The following is a 9,411-nucleotide window of genomic DNA, read 5'->3' as shown; positions in this document are numbered from 1 at the left end:
ACTGTTTATTCAGTAAACATTTCCCTCTACCAGAAGCCCTTCTCACAGTCCCTGCTGTAAGTTATCATTCTGCATCTTATCACCTAAGTTGGAGCAGCTATGACTCTGGACTAATGGGGTCACAGCTAATCCATTTTGAGGAGGGATTCATTAGATGCTAATTGCACCTGGAGTGTCCAAGCAAATTCCCTCCACTTCTGTCTCTATAATCCTAGCCCTTCACAGTAATAACTAAACCCATCTATCTCCATAGAAACAAAGGAAGCTATAAAGGCCCAAAGAGCTTGACTATACTAGAGAGTGCTTTTGTGTCTGTGGATAGAGGGCAATTGAATCTTAAAGAACTGTCAGTTTTCAGAATAGCTGCTTCCTATTCAGATGGGGAGATGATCTTACAAGACTCTGAACGTAAATCCCAGAGTTTGGTAAGCACTAAAAGACATGTTATTAGAGAGTTTGTAGGCTATCAGGCCAGGTAAGACAGGCAAGCAGTGGGAAGGCAGTTACATTGGGGCAGCTGTGATCTGAGTATGGTGGTACAGTCCTAGCACTCAGGAAGCTAACCCAGGAAATAACAGAGTTCAAGGCCAGCCGGGGCTTCATAGTGAGTTCCTTTCTTAATCAAAACAAAACAAACAAAGAAAACAATGAAAGGATAAGACAGACAAGCAAACAACAAAAGCAGAGACAAAGTTTCAGAAATCTGGATGTCCCAAAAGTTAATAAGGAACTGAAATAGCATTCACCCGCTCAGCCAGGAAGTCCAGGCACACAGCAGGGTCCTCACAAAGCTTTCATTCTTTTTAGGAAAACCACAACTACATGCAATAATCAAGAGTTCAATAAACTGTGATGAGTTCTCTTCAAACTGTGTAGGAAGACACTAAGTTCAGCATCCAGAAGATACTACCACTCTGCAGATGTCCCAACAATGGAATGCTTTTCAGCCTCATAAGGGATTGACTTCTGTTATATATCACAAAGTTAATAAGCTTTCAAGACACTGTATAAACTAAAATTTAAACCAAGAGCAGAAGATTATAACCCATCTATCTGATGCTTCAGATATGTGTATGTATATATATTCAGATATTATAAATTTATAATTATTATTAAAATTATAATTATGTTATATTATCCAATAATTAATATACTAACATTACATATATTTAAATTGCCACCATATATGTGTGTATATCTATCTGTATGTATATATAGATATAGATATAGATGTAGATATACATGATGACAGTTTAATAATCAGTGGCCTAAGGAAATATCAGTAGGGAAAAGAAGGAGGAAGATAATCAGAAGAGAGAGAAAATGAGGATTAAATCACTTTTACTGAGCAATATCCTGCTCTACGACAACAGGCTAAAAGCCCCAGGACTTCCTGGGAGGCACCATAAAGATTTTACTACTAGAAAAAATAGGTGTGCAGCATGAACACCGGGAAGCGAAAAGAAACAAGTAAATAGGTGACTATGTAGCTAATGCTTATCTTCAGAGGTATAAGACTTAAAGAAAAGGATAGATGGAAGCTTGAAAAAAAGAAAAATCCCAGTATTGTAAAGGAAGGAGAAGCCCCTCACCATCCTTCCTACGTAAGCCTTTAATGTGATACAAAACTAGGCCCACCCTACCACATTCTCATTGATAGTCAACTTCATCAGCTTTTCCATTAAAGACAAAAAGGACTTAGTGCAGTCAGTAACAGACTGTCTGTATTCCAAGTATATCCCTTGTATAACTGATTGTGTAACTGTATTACACAATCAGTAATAGCTGAAATGGATAAACTGGAGCAGAAGTATCAAGGACACTAGAATCTTCAAGCATCCAAAATTTGATTGTCATGCACCCACAAGGAAAGCTATTCTATGACTGCTTGGTTCAGAGACTAACTCAGGAGAATTGTTACATTGTGATCACTGTTGAACAGGATAGTAAATGAAGAATTCAGAAGTTCCCTGAGGTTCCGAATATGTTCTCTTCTAACCATAGTATAACAGCAAGTAGATGATGGATGAGTATGGAGCCACTGGGTTCTAACTTCTAAGAGACAAAATTTCCCTTCCTTCCTTTCACCGGCTTTCTTTTTGCCAGTTAATTAAACTCACCTTTTGATATCTAAAAAACAAAACAAAACAAAACAAAACAAATTAAAACAAAAACCCAGAAACCCTGCCCTCCTTCAGGAAGGATGCCATTCCTCAGTAGTAGTGGGCTACCCAGGGAGCAGGATATTCTCCAACAGTGCTCAGTCCCACAGGGAAAATACTCTCCTGAGAGAGTTTGCCAGAGCATGACAAATACAGAGGCAGATGCTATCAGCTAATGAATGAACTGAGAACACGGTCCCCAGTGGAGGAGTTTGAGAAAGGACTGAAGGAGCCGAAGGGGTTTGTAACCCCATAAGAACAACAATACCAACCAACCAGAGTTCCCAGGGACGAAACCACCATCCAAAGAGTACACACGGACAGACCCATGGCTCCAACTGCATATGTAGCAGAGGATGGCCTTGTTGGGCACCAAAGGGAGAAGCCTTGGTCATGCCAATGCTCGATGTCCCAGTGTAGGAGAATTTCAGTGCGGGCAGGCAGGAACGGGTGGGTGGGTGCGTGGGTAGAGGAACACTGTCATCGAAGCAGGGGGAAGGGGGATGGGATAGGGGTTATGGATGGGAAAGGGGATAACATTTGAAATGTAAATTAAAAAAACAATAAAAAAATAAATTGACGGAGCTTATAGCGAGCTGATGGGATGATCATTGTGATGGTGAATGGGAAGGTTCACACTGCTCCCTGATTCTGCTAAGCAATGGAGAGAACAGTACGCAGCCTGTAATTCTAACATAGTTTGGAAACATCCTTTCAACATTGGTTATTACATATCCATGTTAGCCTGAATACGCCACAATACTGTTATTTGTGACCATCCTCCACCCACCCACTTTCTCCTCTTCCCACCAGTTGCTTCTCTGCTGTTTTGCAAATGGAGGGGCTGCTCGAAATGTTTCTACTTCAGTTTTAAAAATGTATTAGTAAATCCATCAGTTCAGGTCTCTCTGGTTAAGATTTCCCTGAAGAATTTTACTTCTTTTTTTTCTTAATTTCAGTAACTTTTGCTCATAACCCTCAGCTGCACTTGAATATTGCAGCAAAATGGAACTTTTGTTTCATTTTTCAGCACGACACTATACTGCCACGGGCATCTAAGTATATTTCATATTTGGAAATCATTTCTTTATTATCTGAACAATTATTTTAGTGTTGGATAAAGTATAAACTCCATAGTTAAGCATGCAGTGTCTTTCCAATCACCATGTTCTCAAAGCATACATAGACAAAAGAAGATATTGATAAATGAAAAAATTGTCTCAGGTTCCTCTCTCAATCTCTAGATCAAACCAGATATTAACTATGTTCTAAGTGAGCAACAAATCCTCCCATTCAACATTCACTTTAATCATTGTTCTTAGCTTAGGCCTTGGTCTTGTAAGAGTCCATGACTCCCCCAAGAATGATACCCTGAACTCAGAGAGTACGTAAACCCAAAGAGTGTTTTATTCTGCAGAAGTCCAGCATGCTGGGGTCTCCCATTACCAAGATAGACATCCAAGTGAGCTTGCAGGCTTGATTTAAAGCATATTAGAGAATTCTGGGATGAGTGAACTCTATGTTACTCTGTTGGGTCCATCTCTATGGACATTCCATTACTGGGGTTTAGGGGCTGGAAACTTGGTGGGAAGGTCAAAAACTTCTGCTAACCTGCTTCAGGCCTGGTGGCAGGCCAGATTCTGAGGCCTGGACTTGCCTGGAATTGCCTAGTTCTTGGAAACAGAGATTTAGGTCTAGCTTCATTAACAGACATTTTGAAGCCTGTCAGGGAATCAGTCTGGCCTTCTCAGTTTGGAGTCTCAGTTTAACTGGTGGAATGCTGGGAGTGTGGAGTCTTTATAAGGGTTAATCTCTTTGATTTTTTTCTGTCCCTTCTCTCAAGTGAAGAGTGTGCCTCAAGTTCACTCTGATCTTAAGACATGCCAACCAAAAACCCAAAGAGATCTGTGTCAATCCTCTTGTACCTCTAGAATGACTAATTTAATATTTCTTCTGGTGGGCCACTAAACTTCATATTAATCAGTATCAATAAAATCTGCAAGACTAATGTAGCAATCAATGAATTAATTTTATGAAACAAATCTGGTAACAATTCATAGATAACACAATTTCAATGTATTAAATAATTTTTGCCCTGCAGAAAAGTTTAGCTTACAAACTCAATATTGTCATTTGTATCTGAGATAATATATTTCCTTGACTTGCTATAGTAAAAATGAAAAAAAAAAAGAAATCTCTTCAAACGATTTTTCTAATTATGATCACATTTAGTGGCAGATTTTAAGGATGTCTGTAATTCATTCCTTTGGCAAGAAGATAATTGAGCTTTCAAACATTACCTATAAAAGAAGGAAGTCTGCAAGTTGAAGGATAATGTTGAGAAGGTGGGAGAAATCCTAAGAGAGTCGAACAATAGCTGACAAAAAGGAATATTTTCTTAATAGTATTTGAGGAGCCTGTCTTCCTGTCCCAGATTTTCCTCTAATTAAGTTTTAGGTGTTGAAAAAGTCATATCATTTTTCATTAGCTTTAACAGTCTCACTATACTGTTCTTTACTGATTTGAGCATACCTAACTGAGAAGATGAGGTAGGAAAAGGATTGGGTTGAGAGGCCCAGGTTTGCAAGTTTTACTCTTTTCTTTTAGAGAAAATAGATTCTTCTCTCACCCAATACATCCCGACCACATTTTCCTCTTTTTCTATCCCTGCTTACTACTGCCTACCTCCCCTCCCCCCAGATCCACTCTCCCTCCTTCTTTTCCCTTTAGAAAAAAGCAAGCCTCCAAGAGACAGTAGACACACATGACAAAACAGGGAACAATAAGACCAGGCGAAAGGTCTTAATTCAGTTCCATAAAGATCCATGTTAATTTTTCTTTGTATCAAACTATGACTAATTTGTTAACAAGAATTCCATAGGTAAAACCATTCAAAGCCCATTAGCCTCAGCAATTTCAAACATCCTTTCTGCATTAAAACCCACAGAGATGCAAATAAAGATACATTGAAATTTCTGAATTTGAAATTGAAATGTTCCCCTTTTAGTGCTTTATTTTCAAACTACTTTAAATTTTACTTAGAGTAAATGGTAGGTCTTTTTCTTTGTAGCAATCCTTCCTTTAATCCCATCTTTTGTCTTAGGTTTGTGGTAACAGCTCTCCAGCTTATCAAGTTAATGGTATGCTCCAGAAAACGATATACAGGTATTATTGTTTTATGAAAGTCTCTAAGTAATTGCAACCACAATTCATCCCATACCTTGAATGGTAATAACCATGATTCATTTTAGCAATGGGTGTTATAATCCTACCATTAAAATTCCATAACATATTGCTACGCACAGCCATTAGCATGGAGCTGTGCACCCTAAGAAGATTCTTCTTAATAGTGTAAATTGCTCTGTGAGCTATTTGCTTTGTTGAAAGAGCATTGAGCCTTTCTCTGACAGGTTTCAACAGAGACACATTTCTCTAAGTCCACCATTTAATCAAACATGTGTTAATGAAAGAAATATGACTTTCTTAATTAAAAGTCATATTAGTGACACAGAGTATTCCAAATTACTGATTAAAGTATATTTAAGAATCTATCAATAATGATGAATCTAACACAGTTCTCAGTGAGGTTATTCAAAGGAAGAGTCTTTATCGTTTTTTAACAGCCAAATCAGAAATTACATGCCCAGAGAATGAGTGGCCAACAAACCAGAACAGGTAACATTTTCCCGGCTATCAGTTTCCTTTTTTACTTTCAAAGAACACCCTATGCTTCTGAAGTTTGGAGGTGGTAAATCTCCCATTTATGTTCTTAATGGATTGGCCCTATATATCTTATGAAATACTTCTAGACAAGAAATTAACATATGATAAAATAATTATACTATTAGTGATATATGTTATTCATTTACGTTTTAAAATGAAGTCAAATTTTATGATGTCCTTTTTAGAGCAAAAACTAAATTAACATAACTCCTTAAGTAAGGATTAAATTCCTTTCTGGTATGTATAGTTCTCTGTACATCTGGGAGGCTTAAGAAAGAAAACCTTTATGTGAATTTTTAGATGTGTCAGTGCAATGGGATGGTTATTTATTTTTATTAGCCTTTGAGTATAACATCTGAGCACCAGAAGAGTTAAGCTTTGTTTGAAGATTGTGTGTGTGTGTGTGTGTGTAGAAAAATACTTGTGTGTCCAACTGATCCAAAATGATATGCATGCTCTTGGTTCTCAATGATTAGTCTAATTTTAACTTTAATAGTGTAGGAAATTTCACCATTGTTTCTAAAATATATTCAATCAAAATGATCTTTGAAGTTAATTGCTTCACAATTAACAGGACACATTGGATGAGGTTAATGGAAAAAAAACTCAGTCTGTTGTGAGTAAACATAATTATGTTACCCTGTGTAGTTGTGAAGAGGCACATGTACAGTTAGAGAAAATCTTATGAAGGGACTCCCTGTCTACTGTGATAATCTCCATTTTCTTTATTACAGCATCATTTATTAGTTTTATCTTGTGTTTTCCTGATCTAATCACATCTGAATTTCAGATACAAGCCTGCACATTTTATAGCTAGGGGTAGATGGGTGCTCTTATGCTTCAGAACAATTTGAACAATTCTGAAAACCAATTCATATGAACTGAACTTGGTTCATCTATCCATCATCAAAATACTCACCATGCTAGAGAAAAAGAAAAAACCATGCAGTTAGGGCTAGATGCATACCCTGTGTAGTGTAATCTACACAAGCTACTTTATCAGAAGGACATAGGAGAGAATGGTCTGCATTTGCTTTGAAAATTGGAGTTGACATAGAACTAGAGTATGTTCATATGCATGTGCTACAATGGGTAGTAAGCTTGCTTACTCATAAAGAACCTGTTTCTAGACAGCTGCAACACCATCTTTGCTAGTGTGAGCTAGATTTCCTAGTGTGAGCTCTTCCTCTCCCAGACAATGTATGCCTCACTTTAATAAATTTAGGATGTTTATTCCTTCAATCCTTTATTGATAATATTGGTGATTTAGGAGCAGATACTTCAGGGTTTGGCATGGAAGTTTAATACTGTGGCTAGTTAGCTAATTTTCTGCTGAAGGATCTTGGTATTCAAGTGGAATAAATTATGTTTCCTTATATTTATATTCTAAATTAATACTAAAATTCAAGCTACTATTATAATCCTAAATGGACATAATATTGCACTGACTCCTAAAGACAACATTATACCCACAGATTAGTTCATCTCTCAGGCCTCACCTTATAAGATTCTTTATATATTAAGTGGTAATAGACACAGAGGCTCACAACTGGTCAACACTGTTGGACCCTCCTGGGCTCCTGTCATTGTTTAACCCCTGCTGAGCCTTGCTGATACATGCGGAAGGCTTTTGTTCCTAACAAAGGAGCACCCTGGCCCTGAGTGGCATGCCTGGGTGGTACACCTTGGCGATTACACTGCTAATCAGTTCCTCTTTTGTTTTTTCATTTTCCTCTTTCTTTGTAAGCCAGTTTTTCCACTGTGCTTCCTGAATTATTCCACCCAGAGAACTTGGGGTATATATTCAGTAAATCAAGTAAAAGATTTTGTATTCACATAACACGAATGACCCGAGTATGTGTTTTTTCTTAAATCTCATAGGCCTACACCCAGCTCTCCATACCATGCCTGCATGGGCGGTGACATAACACAAAGAATACTTGTTCATAAATGTGACATTTACATCAAAACCCTACTTCTAAAGCTCTAGGATCATTATCAAAGTGGGATGAGAATCTTTCTATAGGCCAGAGGTAGTAGATGACTACCAGAAAACTGCTATTTTTAAGGACAAGGCAGTTGAACATAAGAGCTTGCATCTGTATAAAAGCATGCAGCAGACCTGGACCCACTCAAGCTAGACAAAATTCCAGCACAGAGTAGAGAGGTAGGTACAAAGTTTTGCCCTTAACTGAGGAGCTTTGAAAATTAATATCTACTGGGAGAGGAAGAGTCAGTTTTCTGTAAAAATGCAACATCTGAGAGGCCATTATGGTCCAGTTGATGGCCCTATATCCATTCATATATGGGCAGTATCAAGTAGACTTAATGTAAAAGAGAAAGCATATATAAACTTTGAAGGGGATAGGAGCAGAACAAATTAATTGAAAGGATGAAATGAGGGGTGAGCTTAATCAAAATATACTATGTGTTTACATTCATACATCACACACACACACACACAGTATAGTTTATTTGATTAGGGTATTCTTCACTCAAGTATCAATCATTCTTTAGCAGATGTTGGGCCACATTTTTTATAGACCTCCTAATTCTACCTATGTGTGATTCCTTTCAAAATATTTTTGGCCATATAAAAGATTAAGTTCATGTTGAATGATATAATTTCATTAATTTTTAAACTTCATGAAATTAAAGTCCATATCTAAATTATCCACATTTATGTTTGCCTGAGCCTTGCTGAATTAAGCATTTAATAAGTAAATAATGAAAAGGAGAACTCAACATGCCACTGTGGATACTGAAATATAAAAATGTTCCTTTCCTACATTGAAAGAAATGCTACTCACTGATTTTTTTCTTTTTTTTTTAGGTATCAGTGTATCAGTCATTTCTTTGGTTTAAAGGAAGGGAGAGAGAGAGAGCCTGTAAGTTCCATGTGTTGGAAAGTCCACTGGGCAGATGATATGGAGACTTTGACTATAATTGGTTATAAATAATTTCATGTGCTTTCTGTCCACTGGAGTCTTTGCAGTGTCGTATGCATATATCCTATTCTGCTACTAGTGATATATATGTTAGTACCCATCCTGAAATGAATAGGGGTATCAATCACACGGATTAGACAAACATTTTCATTGAGTCCCAGAAGCCCTTTTTTTTTTTTTATTAACTTGAGTGTTTCTTATTTACATTTCGAGTGTTATTCCCTTTCCCGATTTCCGGGCAAACATCCCCCTAATCCCTCCCCCTCCCCTTCTTTATGGGTGTTCCCCTCCCCCCAACAATCACGTTCACTGGGGGTTCAGTCTTAGCAGGACCAAGGGCTTCCCCTTACACTGGTGATCTTACTAGAATATTCATTGCTACCTATGAGGTCAGAGTCCAGGGTCAGTCCATGTATAGTCCTTAGGTAGTGGCTTAGTCCCTGGAAGCTCTGGTTGCTTGGCATTGTTGTTCATAAAGGGTCTCGAGCTCCTTCAAGCTCTTCGAGTTCTTTCTCTGATTCCTTCAACGGGGGTCCTGTTCTCAGTTCAGTGCTTTGCTGCTGGCATTCGCCTCTGTA

General features: G+C 37.7%; 1 pseudogene; it reads left to right on the top strand.

Moving 5' to 3' along the window:
- Nucleotides 1–1,442: 1,442 nt before the first annotated feature.
- Nucleotides 1,443–2,052, top strand: Fcf1-ps3 (Fcf1 rRNA-processing protein, pseudogene 3; annotated as a pseudogene).
- Nucleotides 2,053–9,411: the final 7,359 nt, after the last annotated feature.

The sequence above is a fragment of the Rattus norvegicus genome, chromosome 7 (genome assembly GCF_036323735.1).
Source record: "Rattus norvegicus strain BN/NHsdMcwi chromosome 7, GRCr8, whole genome shotgun sequence".
NCBI classification, from domain to species: domain Eukaryota; kingdom Metazoa; phylum Chordata; class Mammalia; order Rodentia; family Muridae; genus Rattus; species Rattus norvegicus.
This window is presented reverse-complemented; position numbering and strand designations above follow the sequence as displayed.